The following is a 17936-nucleotide window of genomic DNA, read 5'->3' as shown; positions in this document are numbered from 1 at the left end:
AGGTGAGTGGGCTTTCCTGGGCCACAGAGAACCTGGGTCTGTCCCAAGCTGCACTGGCTGTGAGCCCCACCTAGGGAGACACCTGAGTTACCAGCCTCTGTAAGCCCCCTGGGGACAGAGACTCCACGTGCTGTTCAAGAGCTCCTTTTCCAGACCAAAGAACATTCAGAGGCTGTGCTGTGGGGCCCTCAGCCCTGGCCACTCCTGGATGCCAGCCTTTGGTGTGGGCACCTCCCTGGCCCATTGGAGCCCCCTGCTCAGAAGGCACATGGACATTGCTGGCCACATGTGCTCCTGTCCCTGCTCTTTTCTCCTCTTCCCTACCAGGGCCATGGTCTCCTGCAGCTGTGACATTACCATGGAGACAGGGTGTGGGGAGATGCCTCGGAGGGCAGAGAGCTGCTCAGGGATGAAGAAGAGATAAAAGCCAGAGAAGCTGGGAGGCCCCGGTGTTCTGGGTGCTTGGGAAACTAGCACAGCCCTCAAGCCAAGTCCCAGATGGGGTCTCTGAGGCCTCAAGTCCCAAAACTGGGCTGTGAACAGCTCCTTGGAAATCCCCTACACCCCTTTCCCCAACACCCTCCCTCCTCTGTCACAGTAAGATTTTCTCTCCAGACTTACTCTAGTCATTCAACGTGTAATTACGAAGCATCCACTATGGACCTGGGCATCATAAACCAGCATCCAGATTGGAAGGCCCAGGAGGGGAGGCTTGGATGACTCAGCCCCACTGGGAAATGTTACAGGCAGCTCCAAACATTGGCAGGTGGGTGCTATGGTAGGACTGCAAGAAGGTAAATTTGCAAGGCCACAAGCTCCTTTGTTTGCAGGGCCCAGAAAACTTCCCTGGCACCACCAGCATCCCCTATGTCCTTGTGGACTGGACTGGCCATCTGGGCAAACGTAATGGCTGGGCTCAGGGTCCAGGGCTCGTTTCAGAAAGCGAGTCCCTGTTAGCCTCTGAGAGGTCCTTGATCTTCTCCTCCTTCACAGGGAATGAGGATCCCAGCCTCCCCTCCTCCACCCCAATAAAGCTGAATGCAATGGCTGGAGTCAGGGAGCCCTCCTGACCCCCGTCTCCACCCCACCACATCGGGGAGCAGCAGTGAAGTGAGTTCTGGAAACATGCTGCACACACGTGCTGTGCATGGTCCAGCCTGTCCAGACACAGGGTCATTATTATTACTAGTACCTGGTGGAGATTAGGGATCCCCATGGCAGGATGGAGCACATGAGAGGAGAACATTGCTTTGTGTGGGGTGCACTGAGGGTTAGAAGGCTTGGATTTCGGTCCTGGCTCTGCCCCCAAGAGTCTGGGTAACTCACTCAACCCACTGACACCTCAGTGTTCTCATCTGTGAAATGAGAGCATTAGTCTAAGATCCTGGTGCATAGGAGGCATTTAATAAATGCTCATAGAATGAACATTGAGTGAACAACTTCAAATCCCTGAGTTCCTTTGGACTACATAAGGCACTCAACATGAGCACTTAGCCACCACCATCACTGGGCCTGCACCCAAGTGCCCCCAGAATCCAGGTTCCCATGGGCCTCCTCTTTCTGGAACATTCAGGGGACGCCCCTCCTTCCCTTCTCTTCCTCCAAACTACCCTACCTTACCCCTTACTAACCACTGTGCCAGCAGGTCAGTGAATCCCTTCTAATCCCAAACTCCCAGTTGTACTAATTGCTTTCTTTCTCGTCCTCATTTGCCTTCTAACTCAGGAGCTGACGCTTCAGTTAGATAAGTGGGCAGCTGTTCCCAAGCAGGTAACTGGGGGAGAAACGGTCCTGCCCCAAAAGAAGCAAAAGATGTCTAGTGACCAGGAGCCAGCAAGGCAGGAAGTTCCGTAGTGGGTAGTGTCCCCCCAGAATTCATGTCCACCCAGAACCTCAGAATGTGACCTTATTTGGAAATAAGGTCTTTGCAGATGCAATCAAAGGTAGAGATGGGATCATACAGGATTAGAATGGGCCCTAAATCATGCTTAGTATCCTTATAAGAAGAGGAGAGAAGACAGAGACGCAGGGGGAAGACTGTCACGTGGAGACGAAGGCAGGGTTTGGAGTAGAGGACTGATGCTGCCGCACGCCAAGGAGCTCCAGGAGCCATGGGAAGCTGGATTCTCCCCAAGAGCCTGCAAAGAGGGCAGGGCCATCCTGGCACCTTGATCTTGAACTTCTAGCCTGCAGAACTATGAGAGAATAAGTCTCTGTTGGTTTAAGCCACCCAGTTCGTGGTACTTTGTTCCGGCAGCCACAGGAAGCTGATACGCTTCCCAAGTTTATGTGGCCCTGCCGTGGTTAAGTCATGTGGCTGTGAGCTCTGCCGACATCTTCCCACCTTCCCTTGCCCTCTGCAGACCTTCTTGATGCCCTGGGGTGCAGGGAGCCCACGTGGGCTTGCAGTCGTTCTGCTCCACATGCTTTTGAGCAAATCACAGCCTGCTCTGCAAGAGGACAGTATTCATTCGTTCCCTCATTCATTCATGCAGCAAGTATTTATTGACATCCTACCACCTTCCATGTATAGGCTAGGGGCGGGCATGGGAACTACCTCTTCTCTTATCCCCTTCCTTGCTGCCCAGTCCCTAAGATGTGACTGATGACACAGGCGTAGTCAGTATACCTCATTACGTTATCTTGGATGACAACAATACGGCATTCAGGGAGCTTTTGCATGTCACTGGGTATACTGAGCAGCCACTTGCCTACAATCTGCTTCCCTGCAAGAAAATGGGGATGCTGGTGGCTCCTCAGCCCCGGCACTCAAAGCCGTGAACCCCTCAAAATGTACGAGTACTAGCCTGGTCCTACTTTGCAGTTCACATATCTGTATTTCCCAGGCAATGAAATAGAGCTGAGTAATAAAGCTCACCAAATCAGTTTTGGATCCAGAAATGAAAAGAAATAAATGAGAGGATGATTTTTGGAGCTGGTTAAGTGGGGGACATTTTTCATGCAGCTACCGGAGGCCACACAGTGTGGTGCACACCTTCTCTGGCTACCGGGCCTGGGGCAGGGCGCTGGTTTGGTGGTGGGAACGGGCCTGAGACTGGCCGTTTGCTAAGCGGCCAGGAGACTCGATGTGTCACTTCCCTCCCTGAGTGCAATTCTCTCACTCAGGCATGGAGAGCTAGTGTGGGTCCCTGAGGTTCTTCAAAGCTTCGCCATCCCAGGATCCCCCCAGTCTAAATCACCGTAAGAAGGTGGAAGATTTCAAGGATGAGTGGAGGATGCTGAGTGCTGCCGTCTTATCATTGTGTGTTTGGGGGGTCCCTGATCACAGTCCCACCGTATACAGTGCAGTGCGCTGGCACCGGGCCTAAGAGGTGAGGACTCCATCCCTGCCTCCAGGGAGTTCACCATCTAGTAGAGGAAACAGAGCGGTGAAGAGGCAGTTACAACACAGCAACAAACAATCCGACACTGCATCCTAGGGAAGTACAGGAGGAGACCTTAGCCCAGGCAGGTGGAGCAGGGTAGGAAGGAAAATCAGGGAAGGCTTTCTGGAAGACGTGATGTCTGTGCTCAGTTTCAAATGCTGAGTAGGAGTTGGCCTTTAAAGTTAAGGGCTGGCACGTTCAGGCAGAGAAAACAGCGTGCTAAAAGTCTAGCTACGGTACACTGGGTGCAGAGGAACGACACGTGCCAACACATCCATTTTCTTCCCTCTTCTGTGCAACCTCCGCCCCGTGCATCTCTCTCACCCATGTCTTTACACCTACTCACCACCCTCTTTTCTCCTTCCTTCTCTTTCTCTCCTGTTCTCTGTAGAGATGGAGAGGAAGATGATCCCGTAAGTTCATGAGCTAGTGAGGGAGCAGAAGAGAAGAGCAGGAGGGAGGATGAGACCTGGAAGGGAGGTGTGTACACGGGGCAGCAGTGGCCCCTCCCTCCCGTCGCAGCTGAGGGCACCACTTCCTCTGCAGCCTGCAGGAGGCAGCTCGGCACCCCCACCCCGTGCCTTCTTACCTGCTCCTCTACCCTCTTGTGAAGACCCTGTTCCTTTCAGTGCACACTGCCCATCCACGATCCTGCTATTGCTCTTTGTCACTGTCACCCATAGTTTCTTGGTCCCCTCCTCTCCTTCACTGAAGTCTTTGGCACCTAGCTCACTGCCTTTCCCTCCAGCCCAAGTTGTGCCATCAACCTGGGTAAAATCAGCTTCCAACATCTTGGCCTGCCAGCATCTTGACCTCCTCATCTCCCAGTGCGCTGTCTACTTCAATCACCTACTCCCGTGGTTGCATCCTGGGCCCTCCATCAGCCAGGACTGCTCCTCTCCAAGGGCATAAATTCGGTTTCCCCACTCTGTGACCCCATGGCCTCTGCACCCCAGCTCGATCGCTCAATCACTCCCAGGGTACCAGTCCTCCAACTTGAGCAACACCACCAGTCCGCTTCTTCTATTTCTCCCCCCAGTAGCCACAGCCTATCTTGCCTTTACTTTCTGCCTAGCTTAGATTTCTGGCCCAACATTCATACACTTTGACTGACATCCTTAATTTTCTTCTTTCATTGTCCTTAAGTCACCTTGGTTCTCTCCTCCCCTCAGCCTCCGTAGCCCATCAGTCACCGTGTTTGGGGAACTTGAAATGCCTTTTCAGACGTTTCACGCCTTCCTATCTCCACTGCCACTCCCTGGCCCAGGCTGCCAGCATCGCTGTCCTGGACAACTGCAAACTCCCCTCGCTACTCTCCTTCCAGGCTTGTGTCCTCTAAAATCAGTTCCCCCACAGAGCAGCCTCTGTACTTTTTTTTTTTTTAATGCAAATCAAATCAGTGGAGTTATTCTCCTGCTTAAAACCCAGTCCTTCATGACGGCTTCTTATCTCCCTCAGGAGGGAGTCCAGTATCCTTCATAAGACTTCAAGGTTCACAGCCCGGCCCCTGCCTATGCCTCTGTCCTTACCTTATGCCATCCCCACTTCAAATTCCACTCTTTGGCCACTGAGCTCCTTACTGCTCCACTCTGACCTGAGGACAGCAGGGTCTGGAGGGAAACCCTGGACAGAAGGAAGTTCTGATCCAGATCTCCTACTCCCTTGTTGTGTGACACTGGGTTCTTCCAAGGACAGCACTCTACACAAGTCAAGTGCCACCTTGTCTAATTTCCTTATCTGCAATGACCACTTTTCTCCCTGCACAAGAGAGAAGATGGAATTGGGAGCACAGATTGGGAAGGGTGCTGTGTACATTTCCACACCTACTGACAATTATGGTAAGAATAATGACAGTGAATGTTTTTTGAACGCTTACCACGTGTCAGGGGCCGGGCCAGGCACTTCATATGCATGATTCATTTACTTTGCACAAAACCCTGTCAGGTAAGTACTATGGTTAAAAAACTGCATCTCAAAGGGTTATAGTATCTTGATGGAGGTCATAGAGCTCAAGACTGATGGGACAAAGATCTGAGCCTATGTCAATCTGACTTCTGAGTGCGTCCTCTGAATCCCTTTGTTATGCTGAATAACTATGAGCAGAGCTGCATATCCCACTTCCTAGAAATGCTTTAGAGAAAGATAGGTTCAAACTGTTACTGCTTTTGGAGGGTCTCAGGTAGAAGGATGCTTATCTTTACCTTTTGAATGAAGGGCCAGCCCAGTTCCCCAAACTCTAAATCCCAGCTTCGAAACACAGAAGCCACCCAGAGCACCAAGGACATCCCCCAATAGCTGCCCTGTCCTACCTGTCTTCAGGTCCCCAGGCTGACCTGAACAAGCACATCTCTACGTGCTTCCTCAACAGCTCACCCAAGACCTTCTTCTCTATGTGTGCATCAGATTGAAGCAGCTCCAACTATTCAACACCCTCCCACTTCCACGCCCTATGACAACTGTGGAAAATTTCCAGCCAACCTATAGTGTAGTCATGGCTGATGGAGGCCGGATAGTGCTCGTTGAGGATGAAAGAGAGAAGGTATAAAGCACCTTGCTGATTCACTAGATACCTCTAGTGGGGGATACCTCAGACACTGCCACGCACTGTTGTTGGGCTTCAAGTAAACAGAGAGCGTGTGGCTCTGGGGAAGTAAGCCCTCCTCCACCCACCCATCACTCATCCACCCACCCTCTCACTCACTCAACAATTTCGGTGATGACCAAGTGCTTAGCACCATTTTAGGTTGTAATAGGTCCCAAAGAAGTATGAGACAAATTCTCTGCTTCAAGGAGCTCACAGTCTAGTGGGAAAGACAAGAAATGCAAAATGGAGAGATTAGCATTAAGATGGCTCCACACAGAAGACTGGTCCCAGGAGAGAATTTGTGCCATTCGTCATCGAGAGTGATCCCAGACCTTCAGCTGTACACATTACTCAAGGAAACGCGCGTATGGAAACATGGATCCACTTTGGGGGCCCTGCCATCCTCTGCTTGGGACCCTGGGTGCTAGTTTCTGCTCGTCAATTCACTTCTCTTGTTGGCCCTGCCATAAATGAATGAAAAAGTTGAGAGAGCACAGAGTCCAAAAAGCAATGACCTGAGGACAATGAGCTGGGAACAGAATTCCTGCAGCGCCCTCTGAAATCCGCTGTCACTGAACAGTGAGAATTTGTAATTGGCCAGAGATAGATGCATGCCAATTACAGCAGAGTCCTCTCCAAGGAAGGATTCATAGATAAAGGAAAAAGCAAATAAAAGGGAGCAGCTTTCTGGACTGTAGAGCCTCAGGGCCAGAAGATAACTGTGTTCCATCTTCCTTTCTCAGGCAGGACCATAATTCTTCCAAAAACATTAATGACCCCAGAAGAGAGAGAGCATACATTTCTGCCAGTTCTGGGATCTACTCAGTGTGAAGTTCTTTGTCCCTCTCAATCTAGGAAAAGAAAGAAAAGTCTCCTTGTCCTTGTACACTAGTATATTCTCCTCATTTTGTATTTTTAATAAAAAGTGTCCTGTGCCAGAGTGCGTGGCACCGTGTGACACTGCCAAACGGGAAGGCTCCAACTGTGAGGCAGTAGATGAAGGACCCAAGAAACCAGGAAGAAAAATTAGGCCTTGGAAAGTATCACCAGGAAGACCGATACATCCTCCTGGCTCCCATGGGGTGAGATGGGAATGAGTTCAGCCGCACCCAATTCAAAGAAAGGGATGACAAGCAATTTGAACCCCTCTCTTGCTCAAGATGAGTAAGAGCTGCTGACAGATGAGTGCCAAAGAATTTTGGTGCAGATAAGTGATGGCATAAGAAGTATAAACTTGAATTTTGTGAAAGTTTTAGAAAAATAATTTCAGAGGTGTAAGGTCAGGGGCTGAATTAGTGCAAAAGGACAACAGCTGAAAGTGTTAAGTTTCTTGTTAAAATTTATTACTTATTAACAATAACAATCATTATAGTTAACACTTGTGGACTGCTCACTTTTGCCAGGGACTCTTTCATATGTCTTATCTCTATTACCTTAACTAATTGCTGAGAAACCAAAAGTGATAGAAGTTAATCAACTTGTTTGTGGTCACATTACTAAAAATCAGAGTCAGGATTCAAATTCTGGGAGTCTAATTCCATATCCCACAGGCTTAACTACCATACTATGTTGTTTTTAAAAAGGTTTAAATAAGGGATTAAATATTAGTACATATCATTCATAAAACTCATGGTAAGTTTCAACAACAGACTAGAAGTCTTTTAGCTTATTACAAGACAAACACAATTATTAGAGCATCTTAGTGGAGTCTTCAGTGCTGTTGAATCTTAGGAATTCCATCTATTAGGCAACATATAAATAGTTCCCTTATTTTGTGACTGAAAAAAACTGATGCACAGATTAAATGTCCTGCCCGGGGACACCCAGGGCTCTCCTGCCCCTGTCTACCAGAAAAGCGCTGATCAGCTAGTTTGTACAAAGAACTCTCATGAGTCACTCCTGTGTCTGTGCAGGATCCCAGGCCATCCCACTCCCCACCTTTCTGTAAGTCCAGAAGCTTAGTCTTGGAGAAGTAACAAGTTTTCATTCTTTGGCGATAAGAAAGCAATACCAAAGGCATAAATGTTGCACTCATCCTTTCACCTCAAAGAGATGTGGGACAGAAGGTGACATCATCACAGTTCCAGATGGTTTGACAGATGATCCATCCACACCTCCTCCCCTGCACTGCCCCCTAGGTGGGAAAGCTTAGTTGACACTCCCTCCCCTCTGCTCCCATTGCTTGCTGAAGTTCATGCCCAGTGCCTTTCATCAGAGGGGCCCAGATCCAAAGTGATCCCAGAATAACACTTCTTTGCTGGTCCTCAAATTTAAGAATCCCATGGTGTTATTTCATCCATCCTTCTTCCTTTGCTATCTCCGTCCTCACTTTCCTGGCTTCTTATGCAAAGCTCACCACCACTGCAGTTCATTAAAGAAGTACTATGCAATAGTTCTTTAGAGAGAAAGCTGTTGTTCTAGCATAAGACAGTCTGGCTTTGAATCTCTACACATTAGTTGTGTGACCTTGTGCAAGCCACTTACCTCTCTAAGGCCATGTTTCTTCCTCTGCAGAATGGGGATAACAAGAGTTCCTATTTCACAGAGTTGTTGCCGGATCGGGAGTTGAAACGAAAAGCACATGTCAAGTGCTGAGCACAGTGTCCTGCACACAGCAAGTGCACGGTAAATGTTGGCTGTTATGATGATGAGGCCAGCGATGGAGGGACTGGTGAGCAGGGCCACTTGTCAAAAGCAGCCACTCTAAAGAAGCCTGTGAGTAAGCCACTTTCCCAGACCAGGGGTTCCTGGCAATTGCTAGTGATGGTGCTGCCTGGGGTAGCAGGAAGGAGACGAGGCAATTATACAGCGTGTCACAAAAATAATTTCATTTCTAATGTCTTTCTCCTGCTGGGCCACTTAGAACCCAAACAATAACAACAAGGCGGGGGTGAGATCGAGAAGGGCAGGCACGCTCTGAAGGAACCCAGTGACTAACGGAAGGGCCCCAGCACTCTTTTGGCTCTCAGACATCTGCAGCGGAGTATCGCTGGGGCCACAGCTGCAGTGCTGTGCTGAGCGGCAGCTTCCTAGATTGTAGGACTGCCCAGGCTGTCGGCAGGCCTGTTGATGGGGGCCCTGAGAGCTGAGTCTGCCTGACTCCACTTACCATCCTCTGTCTGGAAGCAGGCTGACATTACTCAGAGGCCTTCGGGAAAAGCCTCCTTCCCTTCCCTTTCCTGTCTCTGCAGACAGCAAAGAATTTCCTCATTTCTTCCTGGAAAAAGTGAAAATCCTTGCAGGTGCCATCAGATTATGACAAAATTGCCCAAATTGCACTAAACTGGTGCCTGTATTCAATGCATATTCAGCCTCTCCCAAAGGTCCCTGAGAGTCTGCTTCTCCTCTGCTCCCACCTTCGTACATTGCCCCATGCTCCCCCAAATGCCCCGGCAGCTCCCAGCCCTCCGAGCTTGGAACACTGCGGCAGCACAGCCTCTCCTGCCCAAGGGAGGAGGGAGTCCCCAGGCCCCAGTGCGTCATCGCTGGCTCCTCCCTGTACACTGGAGCCAGCAGGGGCCTTGGTTCCTCTGAAGAGAAACATTCCCAGCTCTCGTAGGGGGAAAAGGAACTGCACCCTCCCAGGGGTATCCCGACTGCCACGGGTGTGATTTAACCCATTTATCAGATGGAGGTGAAAGGGACAAGAAGAGGAAAATGAGCAATTCAGAGGGCAAGTTTCTCTCGTTTCTCTGGACCCAAACCGAAGCAAACCAAGTGGCTGCATCTTATAGTTTTACTACTCCTCCATTCCCATGTACTGACACTATAATCAAGCTATTTTCCAAGCATATGCATTTGGATAATATGATTCTAATATTCTTAAAAAAATAAGAAAGCCATCTTCAATTACACTGGTGATGGGACAGGTGAGAGGCGGCAGGGTATATTAATGGATTCTAACACTATTAGAGTAATTTTGAAAACTGGAGATAATATCAGTCTACCACCCAAAATCGGTAAATAAGCAATTTGCATATCCTTAGTGGCTCCATTTTGTATCCTGGAGAGTTGTTGGGTTTATACATAATCTCAAAGCCAGATCTTAGAGTCCTCCCAGGGTCACAAGATGCCTTATTGGAAGTGGGAGGAAGGGGAATGGTACTGGGTTCAGCTAAGAGGCCACCCACAGAGGAGGGTGCCTGCTGAGAAGCTGAACCAAGCTGTGCCCTTTCTGCTGCCTATGGTTTCCAAGTGTTTCCTAAATGCAGGTTGCTCCTCTGCTAAGCAGGGCTCCTGGTAAGATGGAAAAGCTTTGGTTGCTGAGTCCAATTCTGGTGCCCAGAAAGTAGAAAGTTTACAACACTCAGTTTTGGGAGAATTTTAATAACAGGATAAAGACCACCATATTTCTGACTCCCTATTTGGAGTCAGAGCATGCAAGATGACTTCTGAGGAGCCCAAATAATCTAAGGATCTAAAGTCCTATAAACTACGTTCCAAAGCAAATGTGAATGATTGGGCTGCTGTTCTAAGTTATTTTCAAAACCTCAAATCTTAGATTATTGTGACCTGCTGATAGATAGTCTGATTCTGGGAAATACTGCAAATACAGCTTTGAGGTCCTGGCATTATAAAACCCCAACTTTGATTCTTCTCTCCCTTCCTAGGTGCTGAAACACCTTCACTGCTGGAGATTCATAGGTATTAAGCCACAAGGGAGGGAGAAGTAGGCGGTGGCAAGGCAGAAAATATGAGTCCCTGGAAGGGGTGGGGTTGGCTCAAGAAGCTCTCATCATACCTGCCCCTCCTAGGCTGTGCACATACATGTGCATGCACACATACCCACACATACGCAGTGCCACCTTCACCGCCACGCTTCTTCCTTAACACCAAATTGCAGCTCTCCCCTGCAGGGGAGATGGAGACAGCTCTCTCTAGCCAGAGTCCCCTTACACTTGTTTTCCCAGAGAATGGTGACCTCAGACCAATCTGGCTTCGGCAGGACACTCTCAGGAGTATATGAAGTCATACTTCTGATGAGACCCTAAGCTCCCTTTTGCTTTCCATGGCATAAGAGGAAGAACATAAGGGTTTCTCTTAATTTCAGGTTCTCCTACACCATTCTCCAGATTATAATTGCATGTTCCAGATAGAAGTAATCCAACCTTGCAGGTGAAGGTAGAAGACATACTAGCCCACAAGCATCATTACTAGCCTTTTCACCCCTACAAGCCTCCTAGCTTATGGAGCACAAGAACCAAATCGATACAGTCAATATGTCACTGGCAGCAGGGCACGAGTGGCTACCAGCCTTGGGGAACATGACGTGCTACTAGGCTGAACTAATCACTCCTTGGCATTTCAGGAGCAGTTAGGTTAACAGATCACAGCACATGCATAGTGAAAGACAACAACTCACCCAGAGGGGAGGGGAGGAGGAACACACTGGGTTGGCCCCCAGAGTGGGGCAGTTAGTATTTACAGATGTCAATATGAAGCCATATTGGTGATTTCCAAAGGGGCCAAAAATCTATTTTAGAGAGAATAAAAGCTCAAAGCATCCTGGGGAAGAGAGGATTGGGTTATACCCTCAACTGCAGCAAAGGGATTGAATCGGGGATATCCTTCCACCGGTAGTCCTACACTTGAAGAATTTAACAGATGTGACTTCGGGAGACAAGGGGGGAGATTAAAGACCTTAATTTTTATAAATTTAAAATATATGAAATTTAGGAATATTTTAGATATCAGCAAATGGTTGCCAAGGTATGTGATTCTTTTAACTCTTAAAAATGCATTTTTACATTTTCAAAAGATTTTCCTTGCTAGAATACCTGCCACCAAGTTTGTGTAAAATAAACTTGCTTTCGATTTTCAAAATAAAATTTATACAGAATCTCTAAGGAGTCTCGCTTTTTGAGAAATGATTTCCTAATTCAGTGTACATATGAATCACCCAGAAATATTGTTCAAATATAAATTCCTGGCCCCTGCTTGAGATTCTCATTCAGCAGTTTTTCAGGGAAGAAGCAAAAATATGCATTTTTAACCAGTTTCCCAGCGAGTTCAAAAAAAAAAAAAAAAACACCCCTTAGAGAAATGCTGCCCAGATCTCTGCCAGAAATTAGAATCTCTCCATTTTCCAGGTACCTTTCATCCTCAGGCTGCATAGAGAAGGTAGAAGGAACTTAGAACGTTCTTTAAGAGACCAAAGCTGGGACTACCTTGGCTCTCATTTTGCTCTAGGTCTGACCCTGCCAAACCTCTTCACTGTCTGAGTTCAGAGATGGCATCAAGCTGCCTTGGAAACAAATGTGCCAGGAATTTTGAGCAGAGAAGTCCAAGGTGGGGGTGGGAGGTGGAACCCAGGAAACCAGCTTGCTGATTTTCTTGAAATTGTTCACACTGACCACGGTCTCCCTCTGCCCACCCTCATCAAACAACAGCACAAGCGGAAAGATGAGAAGAATGATTTCTTTTTCAAGTGGTCCTAAGGCTGAAGGATGAAACAGGCATAAGCACCAGTATTTTCATCTAGGCTGGGTGGGTAGAATCACTGAACATCTAGTTCCTAGTTCCCTAGGGAAGAGCAAGGCTTAGCCCAAAAGGTTTGTAGCTTGGTCAAAATCCAGAAATGGTTGGATGTGCAGAAGTGTCTGGAGAGGGATCCACAAAGTGCCTTGCACCTCACAAAACCTCAGGTGCCCCAGAACAAAAAGTAGTGGGGTGCCAGGTGGGGCAGCAGGGACTTGCTCAAACAGCTTCCCTGTGGCTGAGAGCAAGGGCCTGTCCCTACGGAGCTGCAGTGCTGTGACTTGTGTCCATGGCGAAGCCTGTTATGTAGACGCACACGCACCCTCTTACCTCTGCTCTCCAAGAGGAAGCGCTCACACGCTGCCCGCAGATTGGGATGGGGACGCGCTGTCTGGCGCTTAGAGCTGCCTCTTGTCTCCGCACATCGCCCTAGCTGGGCTCTTGGCCCATTCCAGAGCCGGACAGTCACCCTCCACTGCTGCTCCCACCGTCACCCGCACTCGCAGGTCCAGATGGGTCTGGAACCCCAGCCTCCCTCCCGGACTGGGTCCCAAACCCAGAGAAGGTGTAGGAGAACGAAAATTCAGAACCAAGGACAGCGGCAAACCAGGGAGCGGGAGAACAGACCCAGCACCCGCCTCTCCCTCATCCTTGGCTTTTGCCCTTACAAACTGAAGTCTCAGGTCGCGCAAACACGGAGTTGCCAAAAACAACCCTTCTTCCTGCGGGGTGGTCGGAAACTGGCCGTGCAACTGGGTTCCCAGGCTCGGGTGCCGGAGGAGAGATCCCTTGGCGGGGCTCGCTCTTGGCGCTCCGCGGGGAGGCTGCCTCGGCGGGCCCGTCCGCTCCTGCCCGGCCGAGGATTCCCGCCTTGGCAGCCAGAACGATACCGAGAAGGAGGGAGAGGGGACGGCAGCGCCGGGCTCCGGACGTCCCCGAGGCAGCGTCCCGACGGAGAGTCGGTAGAGAACCCGACCCTAGGCGGGAGCTCCTGGGCAGGCAGCGCCGGAGTGGCCGGACAAACTTCTGGTACCGACCGCGCCGCCTTCGGAGCTCCCTCCTCCCCTCCGGTGACCCCGCCTGGGCCCGGTGTCGCCTGTCGGCCCATCCAGCGGGTGCTTACCTTCAAGCCATAAGGCGCCCGGGGGCAGAGACGGCGCCGGCTGCCCGAGGCTTCCAGCTCCCGCCGCATCCACGCGCGGCCGCCCCTCCAGCAGCCGTCCGGGGCCGCCGCTTTCCTCGGCGGGTCCCTGGCTCCCGGCCCCGCCGCGCCGTTCAGAGCCCCGGCGGGCAGCCGCTCGGCCGGCTCCGGCCCGCGGGGAGCAGTGGACCGGCCGCGGCGGGGCGGGGCGGGGCGGGGCCGGGCGCGGGGCAGGCGGGCGGGAGTGCGGCGCAGCGGCGAGGCGCGGAGGCGGCGCGGTGCGCGCTGGGGGCTGCCGCTCCGGCACTGAAGCTGGACAGCTCCGCGGCGCACGGGCGCGGGGAGCGAGGGAGGGAGGGGGCGGGGCCGCCCCGGCCACGAGGCGCCCCGGGCCCCGCCCCTGGGACAAGCCCCGCCCCTCTCCGCCCCGCCCAGCGGTTTTGTGCCTACTTGGCCCGCCCGAGCCTTGCGGGGGCCAGGGTAGGGGAGTGGGGGATTCCGCCATTCCTAGCTTTGAGGCTGGAACCGAGCCCTCGACTGCCCACCGCTCTGCCACACACACCAGAGTGGCACACTGCACGCAGGGCTGTGTCCTCATCTGCTTGGCAGTCCTCTTTGAGGACTCAGAGGCGAAGGTTGCGGGAGGCACCACCCATCCAGGGAGTCAGGTAAGGAGGAGGAGGTATCCAAGAGGTCCAGGATCCGTTTTCTTACTTCAGGTCTTGGAAACTGTGTGGTCAGTTCCGTTGCTTGACTCTTCCAGAGGAAAATCCTGCTTGGAGTTGACCTGAGATGGAAATGCAAAAAGAGGCCTCTGGGGTTCCAGCTCACCTTTGACTCCAAACCGAGGTGTGTGCACTGGGGAGTGTGGAGAGTGGGGAAGTGGGGTCGTGGGGAGGATTGTTCTGCTGCTGCCCCTGCCCAGAGTCATTTGGGCTGCAGAGGAACCTCCTTCTCCTCTTTCCTTTGTGCTCTTTCTTCTTCAGCAATTAATGACTGTCTTCACTTTGCCATACTCTAGGTCAGATTCAGGGCTCACAGAGAGGAATATAACCAGGCCCTTGCTCCCACATCCTGCCCATCCAGAGAGGAGACCTCCAGGGAAATACCTGTAACATACCACGCACCTGTGGCTTACACGGGTGCTGTGAAGCACTAAAAAGCAAGACCTCACAGGAGCCAGGCATTGAAGGAGAAATACCAGTTCCCATGGGGGAGAAGCTGGCACAGCATTCCAGCCAGAGGGAACAGCATGGACAAAGGACTGAATTTGCGTAGCAGGGAGTCAGCCCTGCATGGCTACAATGGAGCCACTCAGGGCCACAAAGATTAAATTCATCTCAGCATTTCCTCCAATGACAATTATAGAAAGTTGGGGTTGGACAGGACTGTGGCATTCATCTAATCCCTCTTCACTTCAAAAGGGGAAACTGAGGCCCAGAGAGAGAGGGTGCCCTTGTAAATCCCACAGAGATCCAGCACTGGACCAGCCCCCTTCTCCTGAAGCACAAAACATCACTTCTCTCAAATACAGCCAACGCTGGAGGGACTTGGGGCAGGGGAGGCTGTGAGGGGGGATGCCTCCTCCCTGCTCCCTGCCTTTGACACTGTAGTGTGGACTGTCCCCTCCTCCCCTAAAGTCTGGATAGGGAGATATTACAACAATCAGCAATCCTAACATTTAGCCACATTTATGTATAGAGCAAACGTTACAGATATGTTTGAAATCCCAGTATTTCCCTCGTATACCCTCAGGTCATTCTTTCCTAGGTTTAATTCCCTTAAGGGGAGAGTTGGTGCCTCCCAACTCAGCATCTCTGCGTGGGTTGGAAGGGTCAGACTAGACAGAGCACCTGGATGGGTGTCCTGCCTTTATCACCTACCAGTTGTATGACCTTGCCTAAATTGTTTAATTTCTCTTAGCCTCAGTTTCCCCAACTTTAAATTGGGGCTGATAATACCTATCTCTCTGGGCTTCCTTGAGGTTAATAGATGAGGACGTCTTAGACAATGGTAACGTGGGCAACCTCTGGCTGCTCTGAGGCGGGAAGTGTAGCCTTGCTCAGTCTGGACGTGGACGGAAGAGCAGGGTGACCTCCACTGGATGCACCAACCCAAGGACAGGGTTGCTCTGTGCTGCATTTTTTTACCTCAATTTTACATGGCTGAGTGGATTTCATGCTGGCTGTGAGTGAGACGGATGGATCTTTTAGTTTTCAATTAGCAAATGCCTCGCTCTTTAAACAAGCGGCACAGCAAACAGATGCACTGAGTGATTGATGACAGGGAACATCTGCAGCCAAGTGGCGGCTGCACCAGAGGCTCCTGGCTCCTGGGCTGCCAGAGCCCTCTGGAGGTCGTTTGGTGCCTCCCCTGCCTCCAGGCAGAACTGTACCCAGTCCAAGTAGTCCGGGTGGGGGCAGGGTGTCCCTTTTCCTTATAGCTTTCCTGGAAAAGAGTCTACAACAGCCTCCTTGAATTTCTCATCTATATGTTGCAGAGCCTTGGAATCAAGAAGTTCTATCCAATGTGCTACCTAAATCTTTAGTTTATTTCTACCCTTTTCGTTGTTGAAAATAGTAAGCAAATGGAAAATAATGGGTATCAGGCGTTGTCTTAGTCTGTTTGGGCTACCATAACAAAATACGATAAACTGGGTAACTTACGAACAACAGACATTTATTTCTCACAGTTCTGGAGCTGAGAAGTCCAAGGTCAAGGGCTGGCAGACTTGGTGTCTGATGAGGTCCAGCTTTCTGGTTTGTAGATGGTGGTTTCTCGCTGTGTCCTCACATGGTGTAAGGGACAAATGAGCTCCCTTGGGTCTCTTTTATATAAGCACCAATCCCATTCATGAGGGCTCCATACTCATGATCTAATCACCTCCCAAAGGCCTCACTTTCTAATGTCATAACCTTGGGGCTTAGGATTTCAACATTGGACTTTTGAGGGAGACACAGACATTCAGACCATAGCAGGGATAGGAGATGGGTTAGGGGCCAGTGGGGGGGTTGTTGGCCCTGTAATGAGGAAACCGAGAATAGGGAAAACGAGAACTTCCTCCTGTGCTCCAAGAACTGCCCTCCAAGGTGGAGAACGAGGGCTGGCTGGGGCCTGGAAAGGAGGGCCCTTCACTGGTCTCCATCAAATGCTGATGCACCCCCAGACAGACACAGACTGTCACAGCCCCCTTCTGAAAATCACCCTACAGAAAATAAGGGAAATGCCCTCCTCTGAGGAGTTAGATCACAGAGCTGGGTAAGGTCAGCTGCAACATTGGAGTCACACAGGACTTTGTTCACATCAAAACTCTAACAACCTTGGGAAGTTCTGAACATCTCTGAGGCTGTTTCCTCCATTGTGAAATGGTAACAGAGAGCTGTATCACAATGCTATTGTGACGATGATGCAGGAATGACAACTGACACATACTGGTGCTCAGTGGGTTTTCCCCTCTTATAGAAAACCTCAACTGCAGAGTGCTGAAGGAAAGGCAGACAGACACCTTTGGTGTGATGTTCTGACTCTAGATGTCTTAACCTACTTTACAGATGAGATCTGGACCCCTATTTTCACACTCTGGAAATTTTTCTTTGCTCATTATCCTCTGTCTTTTGTCATTTTGTTCATGTCCCATTTGCAAATAACTCCGGGAGCATGAGGGGGGCAATCCATCTGGGTCAGAGGAGGTGTGGGGCAAAAAGAAAATGAATTCATCCCTTTTGTACTTTATTATGTCTCTCAAAGTGCAGAAAGCCTGAGACAAGTGCAGAATTCTTGGTTACTGTCATTGCTGAGAGAGCCACAGCTTCATGCCGGAATACTCTAGTGAAGGAACAGAAAGCAGGTTAAGCTGGTAGTCCCCAGGGAAGGGTGCAAAGGAAAGGATTGTTTCAAAAGGACAGAAGTTTAGGGCACTGTTGGACCAAGGCAGAAGAGCAGAGAGTTACCTGAGAGTTTTGACATCTGCGTGTGTAATTCGCCCTTGGAAAATGATTTCCTCACTGGTAGACTCCAATGGGCTTCTCCACCTCAGTGTGAAAGGGACATTTGTCCATTGCTGTCTCCTATTTCAAAGCAATACAGAATACAGGTGTGACCCACTTTAAGAAATTCTGTTATACAATTCTTTAGAGCCATAAAACAGATAAGTTAGAGTGCAATTGTCCATATTACTAATGTAATTGTTTGATGGGAAGAGGTCATAAAATACACACTGTATTTGCACACCCATGTTCGTGCTACATTATTCACAATAGCCAACAGGTAGAAACAACCCAAGTGTCCATCAACATGGATAAACAAAATGTGGTATATACATATGATGGAATATTACCTGACCTTAAAA

General features: G+C 50.1%; 1 protein-coding gene across 2 annotated transcripts in view; it reads right to left on the bottom strand.

Moving 5' to 3' along the window:
- The window catches only part of DRD2 (dopamine receptor D2), a 61357-nt gene extending 47461 nt beyond the window's left edge, over positions 1-13896 (bottom strand). For both annotated transcript variants that reach the window (XM_069468905.1, XM_069468906.1), the window contains exon 1: positions 13571-13896. The gene's annotated coding sequence lies outside the window, so the exon portion shown is untranslated. The remainder of the gene's footprint in view (positions 1-13570) is intronic.
- Positions 13897-17936: the final 4040 nt, after the last annotated feature.

Source organism: Eulemur rufifrons, chromosome 6 (assembly GCF_041146395.1).
Source record: "Eulemur rufifrons isolate Redbay chromosome 6, OSU_ERuf_1, whole genome shotgun sequence".
Classification (NCBI taxonomy): domain Eukaryota; kingdom Metazoa; phylum Chordata; class Mammalia; order Primates; family Lemuridae; genus Eulemur; species Eulemur rufifrons.
The sequence above is the reverse complement of the archived record's forward strand: the minus strand, read 5'-3'. Positions and strand labels throughout refer to the sequence as shown.